General features: G+C 40.3%; 1 long non-coding RNA gene across 2 annotated transcripts in view; it reads right to left on the bottom strand.

Moving 5' to 3' along the window:
* Window positions 1–26,805, bottom strand: part of LOC131506960 (uncharacterized) — a 389,539-nt gene that overhangs the window by 72,381 nt on the left and 290,353 nt on the right. For both annotated transcript variants that reach the window (XR_009259245.1, XR_009259244.1), the window contains exon 4: window positions 8,757–8,935. This is a non-coding gene — a long non-coding RNA (uncharacterized LOC131506960). The remainder of the gene's footprint in view (window positions 1–8,756; window positions 8,936–26,805) is intronic.

Consider the following 26,805-nt stretch of genomic DNA (forward strand, 5'->3'; position numbering starts at 1 on the left):
AACAAGAAAGAACAAGAGGCATGGGGGTGTGTGAAGCAAGACCACAGAAAGAGATCTTCTTTGTGGTACAGGTGGGCAGAGATGTCTGAACACTGAGGGTAAAGCAAAATATTGAGAAAAAAGACTCCATCACTCCAATCTGCACCCAAACCACAAGGCATCACTATTGGAAACTGAAGGCAAGAAAAACAACAGAATTCTGAAACCTCGCTTGGGTCCTGACTAAATTGACTCAATTTTCTTATTTAACTGCCTGAGAGGAGGTATACCTATTTTCACACATATATTCTATTTATTTTAGTCTCTTGGTAGTCAGTAAAAATTATGAGGCACAGAGAAAAACAAGGGAGGAAAAAAAAATCCTCAGACAAAATAATCAATATAAGCAGATTCAGAGATGACCTAGATTTTGGAATCTTGGAACTAGCAAATAAACTTTAAATAACTATGATATATGTAAAAGTATCTAGTGGAAAATATGTACCACATGCACAAACAGAGGGAAAATTTTAGCAGAAAGATGAAAACCAAAAAAAAAAAAAAAAAAAAAAAAAAAGGACTCAAGTAGAAATGTTATAAATAAATATATGGCAGAGGTAAATATGCATAAGAGATGAAGAATTCCATTGATGTGGCTATCAATAGATACAACACAGCTGAGGAAACAACCAGTGAAGTTGGAGATACTTTAATAGAATTACCCAAAATGAAACACAGGCTAGGATATTACAAGGAAACAAAACAAAACAAAACAAAACTATCCTTTTGTAAACATATACACAAAACTTCTCACTAAAGTATTAGTAAATCAAATCAGCAATATACAAAAAAGATAAGACATTATGACCAAGTGGGGATCTATCATAGAAATTCAAGGCTGGTTTGACATTTTAAAATCAATTAATGTATTTCATGTTATCAACAAGTTTAAAAAAGACAATAGATGCAGGGAAAGTATTTGATAAAATTCAAAATCCATTCATAATAAAAACTCCAAAAAAATTAGAAATTAAAGAGAACTTCCCCAACCTGATAAAGAGCATCTATGGAAAGTGTATAATTAATATCATATTTCATAGTGATATTAGATAAGGAGCAAGGCAGAAAGCCTTGGGTGGCTCATTTGGTTAAGGGTCTGACTCTAAGTTTCAGCTCAGGTCATGATCTCACAGTTTAATGAGTTCAAGCCTCATATTGGGCTCTGTGCTGCTGGTGTGGAGACTGCTGGAGATTCTCTCTCTCTCTCTCTCTCTCTCCCTCTCTCTCTCTCTCTCTCTCTCTCTCTTCCCCCCCTCCCCGCCCCATCTCTCTACTCTCCCTGGCTCACTCTGTCTCTCTCAAAATAAATAAATAAACTTTAAAAAAATGAAAAAAGAAAAACATAAGGAGCAAGGTAAAGATACACTCTGTCATGACTCTCTTCAACATCATACAGGAAGGCCTAGCCAGTCATATACGACTGAGAGAAAAAGAAATAAAGAGCATACAGATTTAAAAGTAATAAATAAAAATGCTTTTTTTTTTTCATAGGTGACATAATTGTTTACACAGAAAAACCCAGACTACAAAATAAGCTACTGGAACCATAAGTGATTTAGAAATATTAATATTCAAAAATCATTTGTATTTCCCTAATAGCTTATTTTTAGAAATGGAACTTGAAATTAGGAAAACACAGTACTATTTACTATAGCACCAAACATAGGAAATTTTTAAGTATATATCTAACCAAAATATGTGGAATACTTTTGTTGAAAATTTATATACATTGATGAGAGAAATCAGAAAGATCTATTTATGGAATGAAAAACTTAATTTATGAAGATGTCAATTCTCTTTCAAATTGATGTATAGATTCAAACCATGCCAACAAAATTCAAAGTAGGCCTTTTTCCTATAGAAATTGACAAAATGAGTGTCAAATAAATAAATAACCAGGGACGCCTGGGTGGCTCAGTCGGTTAAGCGTCCGACTTCAGCTCAGGTCATGATCTCACACTCTGAGTTCGAGCCCCGCGTCAGGCTCTGTGCTGACAGCTCAGAGCCTGGAGCCTGCTTCAGATTCTGTGTCTCCCCCTCTCTCTGCCCTTCCCCTGCTCATGCTCTGTCTCTCTCTGTCTCAAAAATAAATAAAAACATTAAAATAAAAAAAAAAAAAAGAAAGAAATAACCATAACATGTAGGGCACAAGCAGATATAGGGCACAAGTATAAAACTACTCTAAGAAAATCTGGGAGGAAAGCTTTGCTACATTGTTAGGCAAAGACTATATAAGGCACACAAGCACAAATGGTTAAAAAATTGATTACTTGGGGGGCGCCTGGGGGGCGCAGTCGGTTAAGCGTCCGACTTCAGCCAGGTCACGATCTCGCGGTCCGTGAGTTCGAGCCCCGCGTCAGGCTCTGGGCTGATGGCTCGGAGCCTGGAGCCTGTTTCCGATTCTGTGTCTCCCTCTCTCTCTCTGCCCCTCCCCCGTTCATGCCCTGTCTCTCTCTGTCCCAAAAATAAATTAAAAACATTGAAAAAAAATTTTTTTTAATAAAAAAAAAATTGATTACTTGGACTTGATTAACATTTTTGTTCTCAAAGAAGACAGTTTAAAACATAAAACTTAACACTTGGAGAAAATATCTGCAAAACACATACCTGGTATAGGACAGATATCCAGAACCTATAAATAATTCACAAAACTCAATAGTTAGGAACCAAAGAATCCAAATTTAAATAGTGGGAAAGATATTTGAACGGATTCTTTAGCAAAGAAGATGTACAGTTGGCAAACAAAAACAGTAGAAGATGCTTAATATCTTTAGTCTTTAAAGAAATGCAAGTTAAAAACCACAATGAGATACTACTATATAACTAGCATAATGGCAAAAGAAAGAAAGCACAGGAAAAAGGCAGGAAGGAACATGGAAGGAAGGAAGGAAAGAAGAAAGAAGGGAGGGAGGGACGAAGAGAAATTTTGACAGTAGTAAGTGTGGATAAGGATTAAGGATGTGCAGAGCAACTAGAACTGGAACTCTAATTCATTGCTGGTAGGAATGCAAATTAACGCAGACACTTTGGGAAACAGTTTGGCAATCTCTTATAAAGGTAAAAAATACGCTTAAAATAAAAAATCAGCAATTCCACTTCTAGTTATTTACCCGAGAGAAGTGTCCATAAAAATGTTTACAGGGGTTTTATTCAAAGTCAGGCCAAGTGTCCAAATGTTGAATACATTTAAAAATTGGGGGTTCATAAACACAAAGGACTCCTACGCATCAATAAATCTGTTGATTGGCACAACATGGATTAAACTGCATTATACCAATACACTATATTAAGTGAAAGAAGCTAAACTTAAGATTCCATGATGTATGATTCCCTTTACAGGTAATTTTGGAAAAGGCTCAACCATAGGGACAGAAGACAGTAGTGCCTGCCAGGGGCTGAGTATTAAAGGAGGGGACTGAACAGAAAGAATGAGGAAACTTAGTAGTGTGATGGAAATGCTATCTAGCTTGACTGTAGTATGGTTACATGACTTAAACACTTGTAAAAACCTCATAGAACTCTACTAGGGTGAATTTTACCGTGCATAAAATAAAAGCCACTTATGAATTGTAAACACAATTAAACATAGAAAATAATTAATTAAATTAACTTTGAAATACAATTCCTCTAATTGTACATCTCTATGGGATATATTCTAAGGAAAAAAGGAACTGAAATAAGATCTAAACTTAGTATGCTTAGTGTTTGCAGTAAAAAAGGTATTGTAATTATGAAACTATTCTATGTACAGTATAGGATAAAGCAAACAAATGAATATATTAATATTATTAGGAACTAATATTTGAACTATTAAAGAAGTATTAATATAAAATTAAGGTAAGTAAAAATCTTACAATTCCATTTTTTTATTTGGAATTAATACAAACTCATAATTTATATTCATTCTAGCATTGTCTACCTATAGCAGCTAGAAATAACTTCCCCCATAGGAATGAGTAGAGTTAATGTTTAGCTGTTGATTTCTAAACAATGATTTCTAAACATTCCACACTATAAGACACCATGGCTTGCTACAGTAATTGCAAATTCCAGGTTTGGGGCAAGGAAAAAACAGGGGCAATGCAGTTAAGAAAACAACAAAGTGCTCACATACTAATGGCACCATATCAAAGAAACACAGGAGTCATCTTGGAGTAACCTCCACTAAACAAATTGGGAGCATTTGAGTGTCAAAAAGAACAAGGATGGCTATGAATCAAAATACACTAAATTTTTTAAAAATGAGTCCAGGGGCGCCTGGGTGGCTCAGTCGGTTAAGCGTCCGACTTCAGCTCAGGTCACGATCTCGCGATCCGCGAGTTCGAGCCCCGCATCGGGCTCTGGGCTGATGGCTCAGAGCCTGGAGCTTGCTTCCGATTCTGTGTCTCCCTCTCTCTCTGCCACTCCCCCGTTCATGCTGTGTCTCTCTCTGTCTCAAAAATAAATAAACGTTAAAACAAAAAAATTTAAAAAAATAAAATAAAAATGAGTCCATAATGATTATAGAGAAGGGGCAAGACTGAGAAATTTAAAAATCTCTTCTTTGTAGAATACCAGTTAATAAATGAAAAATAAATAATAGTATTGGGAAAGTTACCATTTTGCAATCCCCAAGTAATAATTGTAGCAGGCAAAAATCATTAATGGATCATGAAAATATAAGATGAGAAGTTGTTAAAAAACAGAAAGTCACACAGTCAAGTGTTTCCCAACGGATTATTTATTAATCCCAGAGGGAGAAATATACCTCACTCTAGAGAGACCCCTCTGGTCACTACTTTGACCAAGTGACCAAAATTAGGATCATCGGTGGCCGGACAATCTGACATCAACTACTCCTGATGTAAAGCATTAAGAAATATACAAAACCAACGTAATATTCTTGCCAAAGCACCTGAATATAACAATGAAAAATCAATCAGGCAAATCCATAATGTAGAAGATTCCATAAGACTAGACTGGGTTCTTCAGAAAAGTCATTGGCATGAGAACAGAACCAAACAAACAGAAATGTCAGAGACCTATTCTAGATTAAAAGAGAATGAAAAGACAACCAGATGCAATCCATCAACCATGACTGAATCCTACATCAATCAACCAACCAACCAACCAACTAATACAACAAAAGACGTCTAGGAAATAATTGGAGAAATTTAAATATGGACTTCATATTAAGTGATACAGTTTAGGGGTATATAATAATAGTTCTGTGGCTACATCCCTATGCCTAGGAGGGATATGTTAAGGTCCAAGGAGGTCAAGTGTCACAGAGTCTGCAACTTACTTGCAAATAGTTCAGTAAAGATAAATAAATAGATAAGTTAGAGAAAAATGTGAAAAACTGATAAATCTAAATGAGGCCTATGGATTTTTATTATACTAGTCTTTATCTTTTATGTAATTTGGAAATTCTAACAATAAAAATTTTGAAGAAAAAATAAGTGCCTTGATCAGTGAAGCACAGGCCGGAGAGATGTATCTGCACCGCACTGAACGATGCATTTTGCATTGTGGTTGAGAAGGAGGGGCTAACTTCTGAGGCTACCTGGGGAAGGCTCTGGTGCTGCTGGGAAAATTAGAGGCACAGATTCCCATGCCTAGGGTTCCACTGCCCAAGACCAAGGTACAGATTACCTTTTCCTCAACGGAGAATCTGGAAGACACACACAATAAATACTAAACAACAGAAGTCTGTGCTTCCCACCAGTTTGAGAAATGGCATTAGACCAAAAGGTTATTAGTTTTAACTTTAGCTAAACCACTGCCAAAAGAGTATGGCTGCCTTCATATTCCTTGGTAATTGATGGAAAACACAGGCTTCATTAGAAACCTGCAGCAGGATTTCAGCGAGATTGCTTTGGGAAGTCATGCTCATCCATTAATTGGCTCAACAACCATTTATCATTACTCATTTTTCCCTAATCATTAGCATCACATCTAATCAAATTTAGATATAAGCAAAGACAAAGATTTGGTATGAAATTCCATTACTTTTAAAAAATCTTGTCAAGCATTTGTAAAACAATGTTTTGTTTGTTTTTTTCTTCTTTACTAGATGTTTTATAGAGGACTAGATGTTCCTCAAAGAATATTGTGGGGAGAGAGGGCCATGGCTGGACAGAGAGATGAAAACAGAAAGTTTTCCAATGAAACAAAAGGAGAAAGTTCTCCAAGCCATGTGTATACTAAGGGCCCATCCCAATCAAAGGACTCAATCCACTCCACTCCAATTAGAAGAGTAGCCTTTGAAAACTCAATTTTAATAAAATTCAAGCCAGGGCTTTGGATGCTCAATCTTTTTAGCCAGGTGCCAAAATTCTGGCCAAATGTATGGAAGCAGATTCCTCTTCTATGAACTGCCACAAGAACTTTGATGTTTATCCTAGCAGAAAGAATCTAGGTTGATTACCCTCTCTTCCAAAAGACCATCCCTTTCTTGGTAGAGAGCATTCTTCCTGATTTATCCAGCTTGGAAGGACACCATGAACTTGATGTTCCAAACCTACTTACTAAAGATCCCTTCCCTTTTTTGGATCAATAGTAAAAATCAAAGACTGTCACACAACAAAGTAATTAACTTTTGCATTTTTTTCTTGAAAAAAATCTATTTTTAAGATAGCCCAAATATACTCTATATTTGCATTTTCAGTTCATTATTACTCTTCTTAAAAAGCAACAAAATTAAACTCTATCCCTTTGATACTATCATTCATTATTTGAAAAATGAGCTTGCTTTGCGTTTCCCAACCCACCTGAGATTTCTCCTGACAAACTCTTACACAATGTACTTACAGCCTGTTATTCTTAAGACTTCATTGTATAATGTAAAAATATAACTGGATATTCCAATGAAAATTCATGTAAATACCTCAGTACATAACATTTTTTTAACGAGTTACTACATATAGCACCTCATTCCTGTTAGCACTCAGTGCAAACATCTTGTCTTAATTCAACAGCTTGAATTTTCTTAAGACCTTGAGCACTTGATTAATTTCTGAATCTCAGCTGATACTGCCCTAAAAGGGTGAAAGAATTAATCACTCTGATGTCATTCCAGATGGACAAGCACAGGTTTTAAGATGCTTCTTTTGCATGTGGGATTGGAATTTAAGACATCCCATATATAAAATTCTTAGACAGCAATTGAGAAGTTGGTCATGGATGTAGGCACTAGAAAAACATGTTTGTTTTTTGATGCCTCTGCAAGGTAAATTTCATTATTCCTTCATTAAGAGTTATATTGGGTAGTTACACAGCACCCATCGTCATCACTTGTAAAGGGAATGCTAGATGCTTTGTTTATTTTATGCATAGGTACAGCCAACCAAACACGCTAAACCACTTAAAGGAGTTTATTGACACTGGCAAGGAACAACAATTTAGTAAAGCAAATGACGCAGATTGTATATTGTGGAGTTTTCAAGGTTTCTCTCTCTCCTTCCCCACCCTGCCCTACTTTTCTTTAGAACAGCTTTCTACATTGAAAACATGTCAAAAATTTGGAAAGCAATAAGCAATCAGCTATTTTTTTTCTCCTAAAGCTATGATTTGGTTTTGGGCCAATCTCAAGCAGTGGGCTTTTCAAATAGGACCAGTTTTACTCATCCAAAAATGGGAAGATCTATCCAACAATGAATACCTCTACTTGTTAGGTCATCAAGCCTGAGCCAGTGAGCAAAGGTCAAGCTAAAGCTTTATGAAGAGCGACTTTATAACCACCAAATTTTAAGGCAAATAACTAAAGAACACTAATATCATTCACATATTGAGTTTTAGTTTTGATCAAACACTACAGTTAGCTTTATGTCCTGCGTGAAAAAAAATAATACCAGTCTCAGTCTATCATAACCCATATGAATAGATTTCCTTTAAAAGGCAATATGTGAATTTTAGAGCACATATTGTAGCCTGGCCTAGAACTAGGTGACATGATGATGATTTCATCACTGGTCATTACTGTATCAACAGACCTCATCAGTTAATGTTTTGGTTTGGAACTAATGTTACACGGTGGATGAGAACACAACCAAACTGGATTTTGTCCTGTCATTTACTAGTTCTATGACCTTGGACAAGTTAACAGGCCTCCGTCTGCCTCAATTTCCTTGTCTGAAAAATGGGGATGATCATACCTTCTCCTAAGTGTACTGACTACATTAAGATATAAATGAGAAAATATCTGTAAAACCATTAGCACATCTCCTAGCATGTAACAAACGGTTATTGATAGCTATTTCTTTCAAACTTTAGAGGTTGTCTTTCTAAAACAGTAATTGGTTTAGTTCACAGAACAAATACATCGTTCTAATTCACCAGAAGACATTTCTTGAGAAACACTGATTTTTTTTTTTTTTTCCTAACCTCATCTCATACCTGTCTAGTCTGCTATGGCTTCTGTATCCCTATGGACAATAAATGTAGTATTTGCTTGCTAAGTGCATTACACTTGGTATCTCATTAGTTCTCACAATAATTGTATGAAGCAGCAACCATGACTATTTTCATGTTACAGGTTAAGAAACGGAGGCTTAGAACCCTAAGGTTATATAAACATTAAGTGATGGAGGCAGCATTCAGATCTGTGAAATCTTATGTTAGATCATAATCACCAACTTAGTATCTGTCAGGTCCTATATAAGCTATTTAAATTATACTGTAGAGAAAAAAACAACATTTAGATGGTGCAGAAAAGGAACCATGTGCTTGAGACTCACCTTATGGAGAGAGAAAAAGGTGGGCTCAGCAAAGCTTGTAGTTTGTGTTTTAGCCCCCGCAGGACAACAGAAACATCCCTTGGTTCAAGAGCATGGAGTCTCCTGGCTGATGGTCCTATCTGTACACCGCACACATTTAAATCACATTCCAAGTGAGCTGTTGATTCAGCCTTCTGATCCTAGAGGGTGGAAACAAAATCCAGGTATACGTAGCTAAGAGATTACCCTCCAATTCAGAGATAGATTGTAACAGGGAGAGAACAACGGGGTTAAATGTCTATTTCTACCTAGACAAGCTAAACTGCTCTGAGATTCTGGGTCAAATGCAAGCTGCCCTGGTTCTCATCCTTGTGCAGAGCATGGACCCGATGTAATATGAGGCAGACCCGGCATTTTGTGTTTATTAACTCATTTTTTTTAATTAATTAATTAATTTATTTTTTAATATATGAAATTTACTGTCACATTGGTTTCCATACAACACACAGTGCTCATCCCAAAAGGTGCCCTCCTCAATACCCATCACCCACCCTGCCCTCCCTCCCACCCCCCATCAACCCTCAGTTTGTTCTCAGTTTTTAACAGTCTCTTATGCTTTGGCTCTCTCCCACTCTAACCTCTTTTTTTTTTTTTTTCCCTTCCCCTCCCCCATGGGTTTCTGTTACGTTTCTCAGGATCCACATAAGAGTGAAACCATATGGTATCTGTCTTTCTCTGTATGGCTTATTTCACTTAGCATCACACTCTCCAGTTCCATCCACGTTGCTACAAAAGGCCATATTTCATTCTTTCTCATTGCCACGTAGTACTCCATTGTGTATATAAACCACAATTTCTTTATCCATTCATCAGTTGATGGACATTTAGGCTCTTTCCATAATTTGGCGATTGTTGAGAGTGTTGCTATAAACATTGGGGTACAAGTGCCCCTATGCATCAGTACTCCTGTATCCCTTGGATAAATTCCTAGCAGTGCTATTGCTGGGTCATAGGGTAGGTCTATTTTTAATTTTCTGAGGAACCTCCACACTGCTTTCCAGAGCGGCTGCACCAATTTGCATTCCCACCAACAGTGCAAGAGGGTTCCCGTCTCTCCACATCCTCTCCAGCATCTATAGTCTCCTGATTTCTTCATTTTGGCCACTCTGACTGGCGTGAGGTGGTATCTGAGTGTGGTTTTGATTTGTATTTCCCTGATGAGAAGCGACGTTGAACATCTTTTCATGTGCCTGTTGGCCATCCGGATGTCTTCTTTAGAGAAGTGTCTATTCATGTTTTCTGCCCATTTCTTCACTGGGTTATTTGTTTTTCGGGTGTGGAGTTTGATGAGCTCTTTATAGATTTTGGATACTAGCCCTTTGTCCGATGTGTCATTTGCAAATATCTTTTCCCATTCCGTTGTTTGCCTTTTAGTTTTGTTGGTTGTTTCCTTTGCTGTGCAGAAGCTTTTTATCTTCATAAGGTCCCAGTAATTCACTTTTGCTTTTAATTCCCTTGCCTTTGGGGATGTGCCGAGTAAGAGATTGCTACGGCTGAGGTCAGAGAGGTCTTTTCCTGCTTTCTCCTCTAAGGTTTTGATGGTTTCCTGTCTCACATTGAGGTCCTTTATCCATTTTGAGTTTATTTTTGTGAATGGTGTGAGAAAGTGGTCTAGTTTCAACCTTCTGCATGTTGCTGTCCAGTTCTCCCAGCACCATTTGTTAAAGAGACTGTCTTTTTTCCATTGGATGTTCTTTCCTGCTTTGTCAAAAATGAGTTGGCCATACGTTTGTGGGTCTAGTTCTGGGGTTTCTATTCGATTCCATTGGTCTATGTGTCTGTTTTTATGCCAATACCATGCTGTCTTGATGATGACAGCTTTGTAGTAGAGGCTAAAGTCTGGGATTGGGATGCCTCCTGCTTTGGTCTTCTTCTTCAAAATTACTTTGGCTATTCGGGGCCTTTTGTGGTTCCATATGAATTTTAGGATTGCTTGTTCTAGTTTCAAGAAGAATGCTGGTGCAATTTTGATTGGGATTGCATTGAATGTGTAGATAGCTTTGGGTAGTATTGACATTTTGACAATATTTATTCTTCCAATCCATGAGCAGGGAATGTCTTTCCATTTCTTTATATCTTCTTCAATTACCTGCATAAGCTTTCTATAGTTTTTTTTTTTTTTTTTTTTTTTAATTTTTTTTTCCAACGTTTTTTATTTATTTTTGGGACAGAGAGAGACAGACAGAGCATGAACGGGGGAGGGGCAGAGAGAGGGAGACACAGAATCGGAAACAGGCTCCAGGCTCCGAGCCATCGGCCCAGAGCCCGACGCGGGGCTCGAACTCACGGACCGCGAGATCGTGACCTGGCTGAAGTCGGACGCTTAACCGACTGCGCCACCCAGGCGCCCCAGCTTTCTATAGTTTTCAGCATACAGATCTTTTACATCTTTGGTTAGATTTATTCCTAGGTATTTTATGCTTCTTGGTGCAATTGTGAATGGGATCAGTTTCTTTATTTGTCTTTCTGTTGCTTCATTGTTAGTGTATAAGAATGCAACTGATTTCTGTACATTGATTTTGTATCCGGCAACTTTGCTGAATTCATGTATCAGTTCTAGCAGACTTTTGGTGGAGTCTATCGGATTTTCCATGTATAATATCATGTCATCTGCAAAAAGCGAAAGCTTGACTTCATCTTTGCCAATTTGGATGCCTTTGATTTCCTTTTGTTGTCTGACTGCTGATGCTAGAACTTCCAGCACTATATTAAACAGCAGCGGTGAGAGTAGGCATCCCTGTCGTGTTCCTGATCTCGGGGAAAAAGCTCTCAGTTTTTCCCCATTGAGGATGATGTTAGCTGTGGGCTTTTCATAAATGGCTTTTATGATCTTTAAGTATGTTCCTTCTATCCCGACTTTCTCAAGGGTTTTTATTAAGAAAGGGTGCTGGATTTTGTCAAAGGCCTTTTCTGCATCGATTGACAGGATCATATGGTTCTTCTCTTTTTTTTTGTTAATGTGATGTATCACGTTGATCGATTTGCGAATGTTGAACCAGCCCTGCATCCCAGGAATGAATCCCACTTGATCATGGTGAATAATTCTTTTTATATGCTGTTGAATTCGATTTGCTAGTATCTTATTGAGAATTTTTGCGTCCATATTCATCAGGGATATTGGCCTGTAGTTCTCTTTTTTTACTGGGTCTCTGTCTGGTTTAGGAATCAAAGTAATACTGGCTTCATAGAATGAGTCTGGAAGTTTTCCTTCCCTTTCTATTTCTTGGAATAGCTTGAGAAGGATAGGTATTATCTCTGCTTTAAACTTCTGGTAGAACTCCCCTGGGAAGCCATCTGGTCCTGGACTCTTATTTGTTGGGAGATTTTTGATAACCGATTCAATTTCTTCGCTGGTTATGGGTCTGTTCAAGCTTTCTATTTCCTCCTGATTGAGTTTTGGAAGAGTGTGGGTGTTTAGGAATTTGTCCATTTCTTCCAGGTTGTCCAATTTGTTGGCATATAATTTTTCATAGTATTCCCTGATAATTGTTTGTATCTCTGAGGGATTGGTTGTAATAATTCCATTTTCATTCATGATTTTATCTATTTGGGTCATCTCCCTTTTCTTTTTGAGAAGCCTGGCTAGAGGTTTGTCAATTTTGTTTATTTTTTCAAAAAACCAACTCTTGGTTTCGTTGATCTGCTCTACAGTTTTTTTAGATTCTATATTGTTTATTTCTGCTCTGATCTTTATGATTTCTCTTCTTCTGCTGGGTTTAGGCTGCCTTTGCTGTTCTGCCTCTATTTCCTTTAGGTGTGCTGTTAGATTTTGTATTTGGGATTTTTCTTGTTTCTTGAGATAGGCCTGGATTGCAATGTATTTTCCTCTCAGGACTGCCTTCGCTGCGTCCCAAAGCGTTTGGATTGTTGTATTTTCATTTTCGTTTGTTTCCATATATTTTTTAATTTCTTCTCTAATTGCCTGGTTGACCCACTCATTCGTTAGTAGGGTGTTCTTTAACCTCCATGCTTTTGGAGGTTTTCCAGACTTTTTCCTGTGGTTGATTTCAAGCTTCATAGCATTATGGTCTGAAAGTATGCATGGTATAATTTCAATTCTTGTAAACTTATGAAGGGCTGTTTTGTGACCCAGTATATGATCTATCTTGGAGAATGTTCCATGTGCACTCGAGAAGAAAGTATATTCTGTTGCTTTGGGATGCAGAGTTCTAAATATATCTGTCAAGTCCATCTGATCCAATGTATCATTCAGGGCCCTTGTTTCTTTATTGACTGTGTGTCTAGATGATCTATCCATTTCTGTAAGTGGTGTGTTAAAGTCCCCTGCAATGACCACATTCTTATCAATAAGGTTGCTTATGTTTATGAGTAACTGTTTTATATATCTGGGGGCTCCGGTATTTGGCGCATAGACATTTATAATTGTTAGCTCTTCCTGATGGATAGACCCTGTAATTATTATATAATGCCCTTCTTCATCTCTTGTTACAGCCTTTAATTTAAAGTCTAGTTTGTCTGATATAAGTATGGCTACTCCAGCTTTCTTTTGGCTTCCAGTAGCATGATAAATAGTTCTCCATCCCCTCACTCTCAATCTAAAGGTGTCCTCAGATCTCAAATGAGTCTCTTGTAGACAGCAAATAGATGGGTCTTGTTTTTTTATCCATTCTGATACCCTATGTCTTTTGGTTGGCGCATTTAATCCATTTACATTCAGTGTTATTATAGAAAGATACGGGTTTAGAGTCATTGTGATGTCTGTATGTTTTATGCTTGTAGTGATGTCTCTGGTACTTTGTCTCACAGGATCCCCCTTAGGATCTCTTGTAGGGCTGGTTTCGTGGTGACAAATTCCTTCAGTTTTTGTTTGTTTGGGAAGACCTTTATCTCTCCTTCTATTCTAAATGACAGACTTGCTGGATAAAGGATTCTCGGCTGCATATTTTTTCTGTTTAGCACACTGAAGATATCGTGCCAAGCCTTTCTGGCCTGCCAAGTTTCAAAGGAGAGATCAGTCACGAGTCTTATAGGTCTCCCTTTATATGTGAGGGCACGTTTATCCCTTGCTGCTTTCAGAATTTTCTCTTTATCCTTGTATTTTGCCAGTTTCACTATGATATGTCGTGCAGAAGATCGATTCAAGTTACGTCTGAAGGGAGTTCTCTGTGCCTCTTGGATTTCAATGCCTTTTTCCTTCCCCAGTTCAGGGAAGTTCTCAGCTATAATTTCTTCAAGTACCCCTTCAGCACCTTTCCCTCTCTCTTCCTCCTCTGGGATACCAATTATGCGTATATTATTTCTTTTTAGTGTATCACTTAGTTCTCTAATTTTCCCCTCATACTCTTGGATTTTTTTATCTCTCTTTCTTTCAGCTTCCTCCTTCTCCATAACTTTATCTTCTAGTTCACCTATTCTCTCCTCTGCCTCTTCAATCCGAGCCGTCGTGGTTTCCATTTTGTTTTGCATTTCGTTTAAAGCGTTTTTCAGCTCCTCGTGACTGTTCCTTAGTCCCTTGATCTCTGTGGCAAGAGATTCTCTGCTGTCCTGTATACTGTTTTCAAGCCCAGCGATTAATTTTATGACTATTATTCTAAATTCACTTTCTGTTATATTATTTAAATCCTTTTTGATCAGTTCATTAGCTGTTGTTATTTCCTGGAGATTCTTCTGAGGGGAATTCTTCCGTTTGGTCATTTTGGATAGTCCCTGGAGCGGTGAGGACCTGCAGGGCACTTCCCCCGTGCTGTGGTGTATAACTGGAGTTGGTGGGCGGGGCCGCAGTCCGACCTGATGTCTGCCCCCAGCCCACCGCTGGGGCCACAGTCAGACTGGTGTGTGCCTTCTCTTCCCCTCTCCTAGGGGCGGGATTCACTGTGGGGTGGTGTGGCCCGTCTGGTCTACTTGCACACTGCCAGGCTTGTGGTGCTGGGGATCTGGCGTATTAGCTGGGGTGGGTAGGCAAGGTGCACGGGGGCAGGAGGGGCAGGCTTAGCTCGCTTCTCCTTAGGTGATCCACTTCAGGAGGGGCCCTGTGGCAGCGGGAGGGAGTCAGATCCGCTGCCAGAGGTTTGGCTCCGCAGAAGCACAGAGTTGGGTGTTTGCGCGGAGCGAGCAAGTTCCCTGGCGGGAACTGGTTCTCTTTGGGATTTTGGCTGGGGGATGGGCGGGGGAGATGGCGCTGGCGAGCGCCTTTGTTCCCCGCCAAGCTGAGCTCTGCCGTCCGGGGGCTCAGCAGCTCTCCCTCCCTTTGTCCTCCAGCCTTCCCGCTTTCTGAGCAGAGCTGTTAACTTATGACCTCCCAGACGCTAAGTCGTGCTTGCTGTCGGAACACAGTCCGTCCGGCCCCTCCGCTTTTGCCAGCCCAACTCGGGGGCTCTGCTTGGCCGGCGAGCCGCCCCTCCGCCCCGGCTCCCTCCCGCCAGTCCGTGGAGCGCGCACCGCCTCGCCGCCCTTCCTACCCTCTTCCGTTGGCCTCTCGTCTGCGCTTGGCTCCGGAGACTCTGTTCTGTTAATCCTCTGGCGGTTTTCTGGGTTCTTTAGGCAGGTGTAGGTGGAATCTAAGTGATCAGCAGGACGCACGGTGAGCCCAGCGTCCTCCTACGCCGCCATCTTCCGGAACTCCTTTATTAACTCATTTAATCCACACAAGAATCCTCCGCAGATAGCACTGTGATCAGCCCTGCTTTGTAGAGGAGAAAACCAAGGCAGGAACACTTCCAATAACAACCTGCATTGTGTTCCACAGTAGACACATGGCATGGGCAGGATAGAAGCCAGGGAGGTAACAGCACAGGCCTGGTCCCTGGAGCCCCACAGAACACACACATGGGAAGGAAAACACCCAGTTCCCAGAACTTTTGACTTAATGATGGTATCACACACACACATACACACATGTGCAGCTTCACTTTTACCTCAAGGTCTCAGATACATATAGGCTTAAAAAAAAAAAAAAAAAAAAAAAAAGAGGTAACTGCCAGGGACTGTGGGGAGAGGGGTATTGGGGGTTGGTGTTTAACAGGAACAGAATTTCAGTTTCAAAAGATGAACAAGTTATGGAGATAAATAACTGTTATCCACCCATGATGGCTGCACAAAGTGAGTATACTCAATGCCACTAAACTAGAGAGTTAAAAATGTTTAAGATGGTCAATTTTGTGTTATGTATAAATTTGGCCCCTACAAAAACAAAAACAAAACAAACAACAACAACAAAAAAAACCCCACACAGTAAAAGCCACAGGAGAAAATCTGTGGTTGGGTTATCTGGCCCAAAGTGCCAACTGTGCTAAGAAGCCCTGGGTCACAGGAGATGTGACAGATTGAGTGACGTCGTGTATTGATTTGACTGGTTTTATTTTTAGAACTTGAGTACTTGCTGTCTGCCCTTTCCCAGAAAGAATATAGGACAGAGATTTATTAAGCTCCTGAGAAATTCAGCAATTTCTGAAGAAAGGTGCTTCTTTCAGTGGCACTCTGAATTTCCACGGCCCGGAATAAAGGTCTCATTGAATAATGACGGTCAAGGTCCAAAACAGCTTCCAGGCTGAGATGGCTCTGTCCTCTCTCGGTGTGTTTTGGGGGAAAAGTGATCTATTTACAATATTGTCTCTGCTGGTTCATTCAAAACTACAGAACCTTCAAGTGAGAACAGATTTTCAGATTTAGAAGATAATTTTTGCCCATTAATCGGCAGCTGGAAAATAAGAACAGAACCCTTGGAAGCAGCTAAAACCCAAAACTGTCGCATGCACAGGCCTTCTGTCCATAAGGATCCTATCTCTCAATGAATCAAAACCTTACCCTTGAAGATCGAGGTTTTCATACCAAGATAAATAAAACTATTAATTTTTTTTTCAGAATGTCTGTTAGAAATATAATTCCACATACCTGCTGGTTTTCAAAAAATTCAGGCTTAAAAATGGAAAATAAAATTTAATACCATGTTATTACTTACAGTTGTCATTGGCAGAGCTTCGAGCTGCCTTCTGAATTTTCGAGCACCACCCAGAGTTGTTTTTCTTTCAAAAAGGATTTTTCCCCTCAAGATTTTATGAAGATCGCTAAGTAGAATTGCACGCAATCCTATGAAGGGTATATTTTATTCATTTCACTTCCAGTTTGATTCTTACAATGTGAACTCTGTAATTTTCCAGAAAGAAAAAGCTGTGTGTTGTGTGATATTGGCATTGCGCTATGTAGATGTATAGGATTTACACTGTACATATCTGCATGGGCTTGTGCCTGGAAATCTTGTCTAAACCCTCTGTATCTACAGATCCCTGTGGCGACTTTATCTTTGGAAACAAAATGCTAGAAAATTGTTTGTAATATTTAAACTTTTACCATGTAAAACTTTGATGGTGATAATAATAGAGATGTGTGAGACAAAGTGAAGCAGTTTGTGTAACATTTTTTGGAAGACTTAAATTATTTCTATGTGCTGTGAATAGATAATAGAAACCTTCCCTCCATTCACCCATGTAACAAATACATATTGAGCACCCTTCATGTGCTAGACACTGTTTTAGGCGATGGAAATACAAAGGTGAACAAAAACAGATTTGGTTCCATCTTTGTAAAACTGAGTTTTTATGGGGGGGGGGGGTTGTAGGCCTTATACCACCAATTAAGCATAGCTCATTAAACTGTGAATTATTTAATTATCATTGTAAGTGCTACAAAGGGAACTAGGAGGTGCTATGAAAGTTTAACTGGAGAATCTGGCCGTGTCTGAGGGGCAGGGTCAATTTCTTCAGAAAGGGATGTTTGAGCTCAGCATCACCTATAGACCGAGTCAAGAGTCCCCAGACCTACACTTTGAAGGAGGCTTTACCTCCCATACCACCAATGCCTGGGGTGCCCTGAACCTCTGAATCCCCATCTAAAGGACCTCATCTGTGTCTAACATCCCAAAGGGGCAAGTACAAACACCTTCAGTTTCAGGGGTGGTCAAGAAGGGCTGCTTGTAGAGTGTGAGAATGCAAGGGCTTTGATGTACACATTTGATGCTCACAGTCCTTTCACAATGTGAAAAGAAACCAAGGATGGGCGAACAAGGGAGATGAAGCTTTGGCCACTAGCATGGAACCATGAGTTGTGGTCCTTATACCACAACATTCTCATGTGGAAATTCAGGGGGGTCTGAGAAGTCTAAATTCTGTCTATAGCAGGTGAACCTTCATTTGCACTCTTGCTTTGAGCCCTAAAAATGTTAGGGGTGGTCCCATTTGATCTGGGCTTTGCAAGAGGAGTTGGCATTGACTGGGCAAGGAGAGAAGGGGCCTTTCGGGCAGAGGGGCCCATATGGGTGATGGCTCTGAGGCAGAATGGAAAATGAGGTGTTTAAGAACCTAAAGGAAGCTAGTATGTCTGGGATACAGAGAGTCTCACTGTAGCCTGACTGAAGATCTGTCCAGAACAATACATCTTTGAAGGAAAATACTATGTGACCATAAATGAAAGGTCTCCACAACACATTTCTGAATAGCTACTTAAAAAATTATGAAATGACTTCTATGGCTAAACTATAATTGCAACACAACATATACAAAAAAAAAATCGAAACAGATGTTTGTAAATAATTTTCTTTCAAATACTGAATTATCAGTGTTCCATTACCTTCATTATCCCATGACAATATAGGCAATCATTTCCCATGTCCCTTGAGACTCAAGCCTACGACATGGGTTCTGTTCCCACTGCTTTTCCACCTCAATTTTTGTATTCCATAAATATTCATAATATTCATTCATCTTTTTACTAATTTAACTCAGCTGCAATATAGAAATAATATTACAATAGAGATGTTAGGAGGATGAAAGAAGCTAATATATAAGAAGTACTCAGAACAACAGCAGGAAACCACCAGGCTCATAAAAGGATGATATGGTCTCTGTACCCATGAGAGCTTCCAATTAGAAGAAAAGCAAACATGCAAGCAATTCTGTTGTGCGTATTTAAGAGCAGCAAGATTCTAAAACCACAGAAAAGGAACCAATTATTCTACCTGTACAACAGGGTGAGACTTCACAGATGAGGAAATATTTGGTCACAAGTCCAGAGGGAAAAGGACAGCTACCCCACTGGACAAAAGGGATGACGTGAAGGTATGGGGTAGAAGAGTGTGTTGGGAAGGTGGGAAGGTGGGAAGTACTGGGAATGACCTGGTACTCAGCAAGTGCTAACCCACCCTGAAACCTGGGTCATCAGGATGACAGAAATGGTTGGGTCTAGGGTTGGGAGTTGAGCATGCTGGGACTCAAGAGTTGAGCCAGAGTGCGAAGGGACTTGCTGGAGTTGGACATTTACGTGGTAGGGGAATGTTTCTCAAAGGGTGGCCCTTGGACCTTAGACACCCCTGGGGCTTCGTGTTAAAAATAAGTCTCCCCAGGGGCTCCTAGGTGGCTCAGTCCAGGAGCAGCCAACTCTTGATTTTGGTTCAGGTCATGATCTTGCGGTTTGGGACTTCAAGCCGGGCATGGAGCTCTGCACAATAATGAGGAGCCTGCTTGGGATTCTCTCTCCCTACCTCCCTCTCTGCCCCTCCCAGCCTCTCTCTCTCTCAAAATACATAAACTTAAAAAAAAAAAAAAAAAGTCAGGCTGGGCCCACTCCAGACATAATGAATTGGAATAAGGGGCCTGGGGCAGTTTAACAAGCTCTCCAGGTGATTCTTGTTTATACTGGTGGTTGAGGTACCAGGAGTTGTTAAAGGAAGTTTTTCCATAATTCATACAATGAGCTTTGTCTTACAAAGTGGCTAGCTATATCCAGATTGCCGAGAAAACCAAGAAGCTCCCCTCTCAGAAGAAAAATACCTATTCAGAAATGGGGCTGCCTTCTGTGAAAATAAATTAGTATCAGACCTTATTGGATAGATATGGGCAGGGGAATCTCAAAGCAAATATATTTTTGCCTATATCATTCTGATCCCTAGCACCCTGACATCCAAAGGAGAAAAGATCCAAATTCTCCCAAAAATAATAAGACTTGTTAGTTTTTCCTTTATAATGGAATACCTATTAAAGACTCCTAACCTAAAATAGACTCGGGGTTTGTGAAACACTGCTGAGAAGGTAACAGAAGTCACAAAGCAATGGCTGGTGTGGAAGTCGGTAATGTTTCAAATTTCCAGGAACTAAAGTCAATGAAATGCAATACTTTCAAACCTTCTTCCTTAAGATTCATTATCCTAAAAAGTTATATATTACTCAGTGCAGGCTCCTTATGCTTAAGATTTTTAGTTTTACAGCTCTCCAAAGAGTCTGAGTGTTTAATAAAGAGAATAGAGAGTTTGCAGAAACCTCAACACATCACAAAATTCTATTTGGTTGATTACTACCCTTTATTCTATGGAACATGACATTTTCAAAGCATGTTTAAAATGGGAAAACTCTTGGGGTGCCTGGGTGATTCAGTTGGTTAAGCGTCCGACTTTAGCTCGGGTCACAGTCTCGTGGTTCATGGGCTCGAGCCCTGCATTGGGCTTTGTGCTGACAGCTCAGAGCCTGCTTTGGATTCTGAGTCTCCTTCTCTCTGTTCCTCACCCACTTGGGCTCTGTCTCTCCCTATCTCAAAAATAAACATCAAAATTTTGTTTTAAAATAATGGGAAAACTCTTGTCATGTGGTAAAAGGGGAGGAAAACATACAAAATAATATATATATAAATATTTAATATACATATATATGTATATATATTGTGTATGTATATATATTGTGTATGTATATATAGTCATTAAAACTAAATCCCTACGTATAAAGATTAGAAGAACATAAAATATCGGTTAATTTTTGATTCCAGGGATGGTGACATTATCAGTAATTTCTGGTTCCTTCCTTGTGCGGTTTTATAATTTTGGAAACTTCTAAAATGAACTCACCTTAGTTTTATCATTTGAAAAAAGCCCCAAACTTGTACATGATGAGGGTGTGGGTGTGGTGGTACAAGAAGCCGAATGAGGCACAGCAGTTGGTGGTGAGGAAACTTCCCTTTCGCCTCAAGCTGGACACACTTCTTCCTTTATGCTCCCCTCTCTGTTGGGATCTCCTTGCTAAAGAGTGAGTTCTTGGAGAAGTTCTTTGAGGTTTGCAACTGCACTTAACTTGTACCTGCAAGTTCAGCACCTAAAGCAGAGTCTGGCCCAGAAATGTTCCAGGGTTGAGTGACTGCTCTTCAGTTCCTCAAAAGCCAATGCTGACATCTCATCCCGTGGGACCAGGCTCTGGAGTCTGCTGTTCAGAGATGCCCGCTTCACCTTGGGAGCTGATCTCCAGCCCAGGAAGAGTGAACAGGAACGATGATTTCATGTTCCACTCAGGAGAACTGTAGGCAGGGCTAGCTTTCTGGTGTTAGGATCTAAAGAGAGAGCTCCCTGCTCTAAAATACCCACGCTGACTCCCAGCATTTTACCATCAAGGCTTCCTTCCTTCAGGGATCTGAACTCTTGTAATGGTTCCCTATTAAAATGCAAATACCTCCAGGAGGTGTTAAGCCTTTGTTAGCAAACACCTTGCTTGTTAACTAACACCTGAGCTGACATACATCTGAAATCAAGTGGCTGGTGGGAAGTCAGCTCTTGGAGAGATGGGGAAGTGGTGGAAAGCAGGCAGTTTGAGGATACCTGAGACCTTAGGATGAGTGGGCTCAGAATGTCACAAGTCGTCTAGACCTGGTGGTCAAGGTGAAGACCCAGGTGGGACACATGGCAGGTAGGTGTGCTGTAGGCCTAGTTCTCCAGCCTTTCAGGTAGTCAAGCTTTCTAGTCAAGTGCACATGAGGGTTAGAAAATTAACTGGTAAAGGGTCTGTTTGTTTGTTTGTTTGTTTGGGTTGGTTTGGGATTTTTTTGTTTGTTTGTTTGATTTGGGGTTTGTGTTTTGGTCTGTGTTGTTTTTGTTTTTGTAAATGAGATTGGTCGTGATTTTTTTGACTCACGAACATAAGGATTCAGTGTTTGGGCACCAAACATGCACCTCAACTTTTAAGTTAATAATGTCGCTATTTACTTTTCTGTCTTACATTAGTTAATCAACACACATTTAACTCCTGTCATTTCTCTACAAAATTCAAAGCCTTCATTTCTGATTTTAAAAAATGTTCTCTCAAAGTCTTTCGGCTGGTCTGTCTTTCTGTCTGGAAATGCCATGACTAGAGAAATATGCTGAATTTTCCCACTTTTGTGTGTATTATTAGTCATCATGGGAGAGCTAAATGGCACTCTGGATTGAGTAAGATTGCCTGAACGGTTTTCAAATACTTGGGGTTCAAACAAACCCAAAATGTGTTTTGCCAAAACATTTGCTTTTCTCTTCATTTTTTTAAACCCATGTTTATTTCAAGGAGCATTTATTCCATGTGTTTTTAATGCATTTATACTCAGTTCATTAAAATGCTACTCTATAACAGTTCCTTGGCGTCCGAGAGGCCCATGGAACCCTTCTGCTTTGAAGGGGTAGATGTGCTGTGCCCACCCCAGTCTACAGTCTGAAATGGCCCAGCTCCTTCCTGGAGCCCATGGAGTCTAGGACGCGGAGGGTCTGGCACACCAGAGCACTTGTGCCCCAGGCCCTGGCGCCAGGGTGCCCTGTCTACCTCTGCTGTGCGCATGGGCCAGTTAGTAGTCAGGAAGGTCCCTCACAGTCTCGGCTTGGTCAGGATTTAAGTGTTTTTGAATTGCATCCCTGCCTTTGCGAATCCTGGTAATGCTGAGGATTTAAGGGCCAGGCTGAAGCCCACAGGGCCTTATTAAATATCAATACTGAGAATGAGGGGGTGATTAGGAGCTGAGAAGGTCCCCCATTGTCTCCATTTCTGTAGTGGCAGGGAGTGACTCAACCCTCTAGGAAAGTAATAACAAACCTGTCAGATTGAAATTGCTAAGTAGCAAAAGACCCCCTGGATAGGCTATCTCCCCATTTTGTTCTAGATGCACTGCCCCACCTAAAAGCAACTGCATGGAAAGCAGTGAGATGCAGATACAGCCTGATGTTCATGTAGCAGTGGATTAGCTTAGGGTAGTCAGGTCGTTCCCCAAATAAAATGTCTCCATGCATGCTTCTGGCGGTTCTCTGTCAACATGGTCAGACCACACGTCAAGAACTGACGCAAATTCTCTATAAATGTTATCGCATTTCATCTTCACCACAGTCCCCTGAAGTACATACGATTAGCCCCACTTTGCAGATGAGCAAAATGAGGTGCAGAGCAAAAGCAACTTGCCTCAGGTCCAGCGGTGGGCAGGATTTTCTTTGAGTCAGACCTGCCACATTGGCATTTCCTGGGCCGGTCTAGGCCTGAAGCTGGGCCCCCAGTCACTTGAAAATCCCAAGTCTCACTTCTTTACTGGAGACCAGCCCTGGAGGAATAGCAATTATTTTGATAGGTCTTAGTGAGATAGGAAACCTGAGGGATTCCATAAAAATCTGCTTTTTGCTCCTTTTCCTGCTTCTATTCTTGCTATGACCTGTACTCTCACACACTTTACACAGGCTTCATTGCAAATAGTGTTCTCCTTGTGAGAGACTAGGATTTACTAATGACTTCTTTAGAATACACAATATCTCAGGAAGGACCAGGTGAGATGACCAGAGGAAGCTATCACACATATATTCCAGACCAGCAGTGCTAGATTTCTGGCTCCAGACCTGGGCCCTTGCCTTTGTTCTCATTGGTTCCTGGATGCCTGAGGGGACACCTGCACCTGACCCTTGACCTCAATAAAAACCCCAGTCCCCAAGCAAAGATGAGACTCATGTGCGTTTCCTTTCCAAGCCCCCAGATGCTCCATCTGTATCTGCACTCTGTATCTTCAATAAACTCGGCTCTCACTTCCTGCTGGCTCGCATTTGATTTCCATCCCTCAAGAAGCCAAGGACCCTCTTGGCCGCTCCTGCAAGATCCCCTCTGGGTCCTCAGACCTGGCCTGCTGGCATCATCTGGAAAAAGACAACGCTGGGGAAGGGGAGGGAATTTGCACGGGCCAATCTCCGAATTAGAAGGGACTCAGATTATTTTGTCCATCGTCTCTAAACTCTTTCTCTATCAAGAAAAAAAAAAAATGTGCTCTAGTTACTCATTGTCCCTCTTAAAGTGCAGGTCACTTCATGGAAGACAAAGCTCCAGATGTGGTCTGGCCGGCACCAAAGGGTGGGGCTGTCTGTCCCTGCTTTCACCACCAGAAATGTGTTAACAAAGCCCCAATGTTTCTACTTCCCAAATCCACCCATTATGTGGCTACGTCATGTCATGTAACTGTCGCCTCACATTCAGCTACCAGTTAACAAACACTTTAGCCTTTTATTCATTTACTTAACTTCTTCCTTATCTTCTCATTTCCCATGAGCACCTGTCCCAGTTAGGTTCCACGTGGTCTAAACGACTTCTTCCTGCTCCTGAGCTGCCTGTGTCGACTCTTCTGTCATCTCAGCTCCACTGGATCTGGCTGCCCATTTCTTTTCAAGTTCTTTCTCCTTTGCAGCGAGTACGGACATGGGTAGGGGAGGAAAAGTTCGTTTTTCTAGACCTATCTGTTTACTTCTGTATTGTCCCTGTTAAAAGCCCTAAACTTTCTTGTTCTTTTCATTCAGTGAATGGTTGAAAAAATATCCCTTTTCAAGGTCTCATGTATTTTTGGAAATCTTCAGCTCATTCTGACACTGCGTCTATCTGTGATTTTTGTCACAGGCCAGGCCATGATTTTGCATCCTCCTTCATTTGAGGGGCCTCCTTCCACCTGTAAGAATGGGCCTCTTCCGGGGTGCCTGGGTGGCGCAGTCGGTTAAGCGTCCGACTTCAGCCAGGTCACGATCTCGCGGTCCGTGAGTTCGAGCCCCGCGTCAGGCTCTGGGCTGATGGCTCGGAGCCTGGAGCCTGTTTCCGATTCTGTGTCTCCCTCTCTCTCTGCCCCTCCCCTGTTCATGCTCTGTCTCTCTCTGTCCCAAAAATAAATAAAAAAAAAAAAACGTTGAAAAAAAAAAATTAAAAAAAAAGAATGGGCCTCTTCCACAGGTAAGAATGAGTCCTACCCTAGCTCCAAGAACACTCTGGGAATGCATAATTTCTGGAAACTTTCCTTCTTTTTTATTCAAGTTTTAGGGTCCGAATTTTGTCTATTTTGAGCCCCCTATATCTTTTGTGCATATTTCCTTTAGAATACTCTAGCTATAGGGGCACCTGGGTGGCTCAGTCGGTTGAGCGTCCAACTTTGACTCAGGTCATGATTTCACGGTCCATGGGTTCGAGCCCTGCGCCAGGCTCAGAGCCTGGCGCCTGCTTCAGATTCTGTGTTTCCCTCTCTTTCTGCCCGTCTCCCATTCACACTTTGTCTCTCTCTCTCTCAAAATAAACATTAAAAAAATATATATTGTCTATAGAATTATCTAAACTTCCTCTGAATTTCTTGAAATCTGCTTTTCCAAATTCCAAGTTATGTGCAATGCCAAACACATTCATTTCTTGACAGAATCATTCAGTGATAACATGGTCACACTTTTTTATAGTTCCTATTATTTCCAGACTCCACTTTAATCTGCATTACTGCTCAGAATTAAGACCAAGTAGCAATTCCATTTATTGCTTCCTCTGCATGCTGAAGCAAATAACAAATTAAATGAAGGCTTTACCTTTAGCAAAATAAGCCATTAAGCAGATGTCCAAATAGATGAAATTCCCCATCTCTACCCTCAGGTGCTTTAGTGATGGTTTTGTAATCTACAAAAAGAAAGAGTTACCCATTTTTCAGAGGTAACTAGCGGGGTTGCTTGACTTTACTTCCTCCACAGTGTTTTTCTGATCCACTTTCTTGTTATTGTTTTCCAAGTTGTCTCCAAAGTTCTTCCATGTAAACTCTCACAGATCATGGATTTCTGTGTACTTATGAAAATGGCCCAGGGTATAAAGTAGAATATGTTGATGTATAATCACCCTTGCCTCTTTTATATGTTGGGGGTGGAAACACTTTCCTTAGAGGGTTATTGAGAGAGTTAAGCGAGGCAGTGTTTGGACAAGGGGTCATGCAAACTGGAAAGTATGGCACAAATGTTTACAATTATCTTTACTGAATTATTATCACTCTGCCTCTTCAGTGAAACATGTCTGTGAAATGAGGTATACCTCTTTACAACTTGGGTCTTGTTCTACAACTCTTTGTAAACCCATAATTTACCTTCCTATATTAGATTGTTAAGGTCCTACTGCTGATCAGATATAATCAATGTACTAGGTGATAAATAAAGAGAAAAACTTCTTGAAGAGAGGGAATTTCTTTTATTTTGGAACACCAGGCATTAAGCATGTACTAGGATCAGACTCTAGGTGTCTGGAGACTATTCCCTTTCCCCTTCACCTTCTTTGACGGGATTTTTCCTAAACACAGTCAAGCTCTGCATAAGAAAGGGAAATAACCATATGAGGCTGGCTACTATAGGTAGAAAAAAAAAATAACACATTTATTTTACTATCAGAGAGAAACAGGAAGAGAAAATAAATTATTACATAGTGTACAACTTAGATTTCCAAACTTAAAGCCATAGTATTTACTTTTAAATATCTTCTATTAAGATGTAATTCACATACCATAGGAATTGCTATTTAAATATACACTTTAGGGGCACCTGGGTGGCTCTGACTTTAGCTCAGGTCATGATCTCACAGTTTGTGAGTTCGAGCCCTGTGTTGGGCTCTGTGCTGACAGCTCGGAGCCTGGAGCCTGCTTCAGGTTCTGTGTGTGTGTGTGTGTGTGTGTGTCCCTCTCCCACTCACGTTCTCTCTTCTCTCTCTCTCAAAAAATAAATAAAACTTAAAAAAAATTATAGTATACACTTTCATAGTTTTGATATATTCAAAGATATGTGCATCATCACCACTAACTTTAGAATATTTTTATCAGCCCCAAAGAAACCCTGTACCCACCGGCATTGGCAATCACTCCCCATTTCTCCCCAACTCCACACCTGCACAGCCCTCCACAACTGCTAATCTTTCTCTAGATATACATTTACCTATTATAGACATTTCATATGAATGCAACCAGTACATGATTGTGACTG

The sequence above is a fragment of the Neofelis nebulosa genome, chromosome 3, assembly GCF_028018385.1.
Source record: "Neofelis nebulosa isolate mNeoNeb1 chromosome 3, mNeoNeb1.pri, whole genome shotgun sequence".
Lineage (NCBI taxonomy): Eukaryota > Metazoa > Chordata > Mammalia > Carnivora > Felidae > Neofelis > Neofelis nebulosa.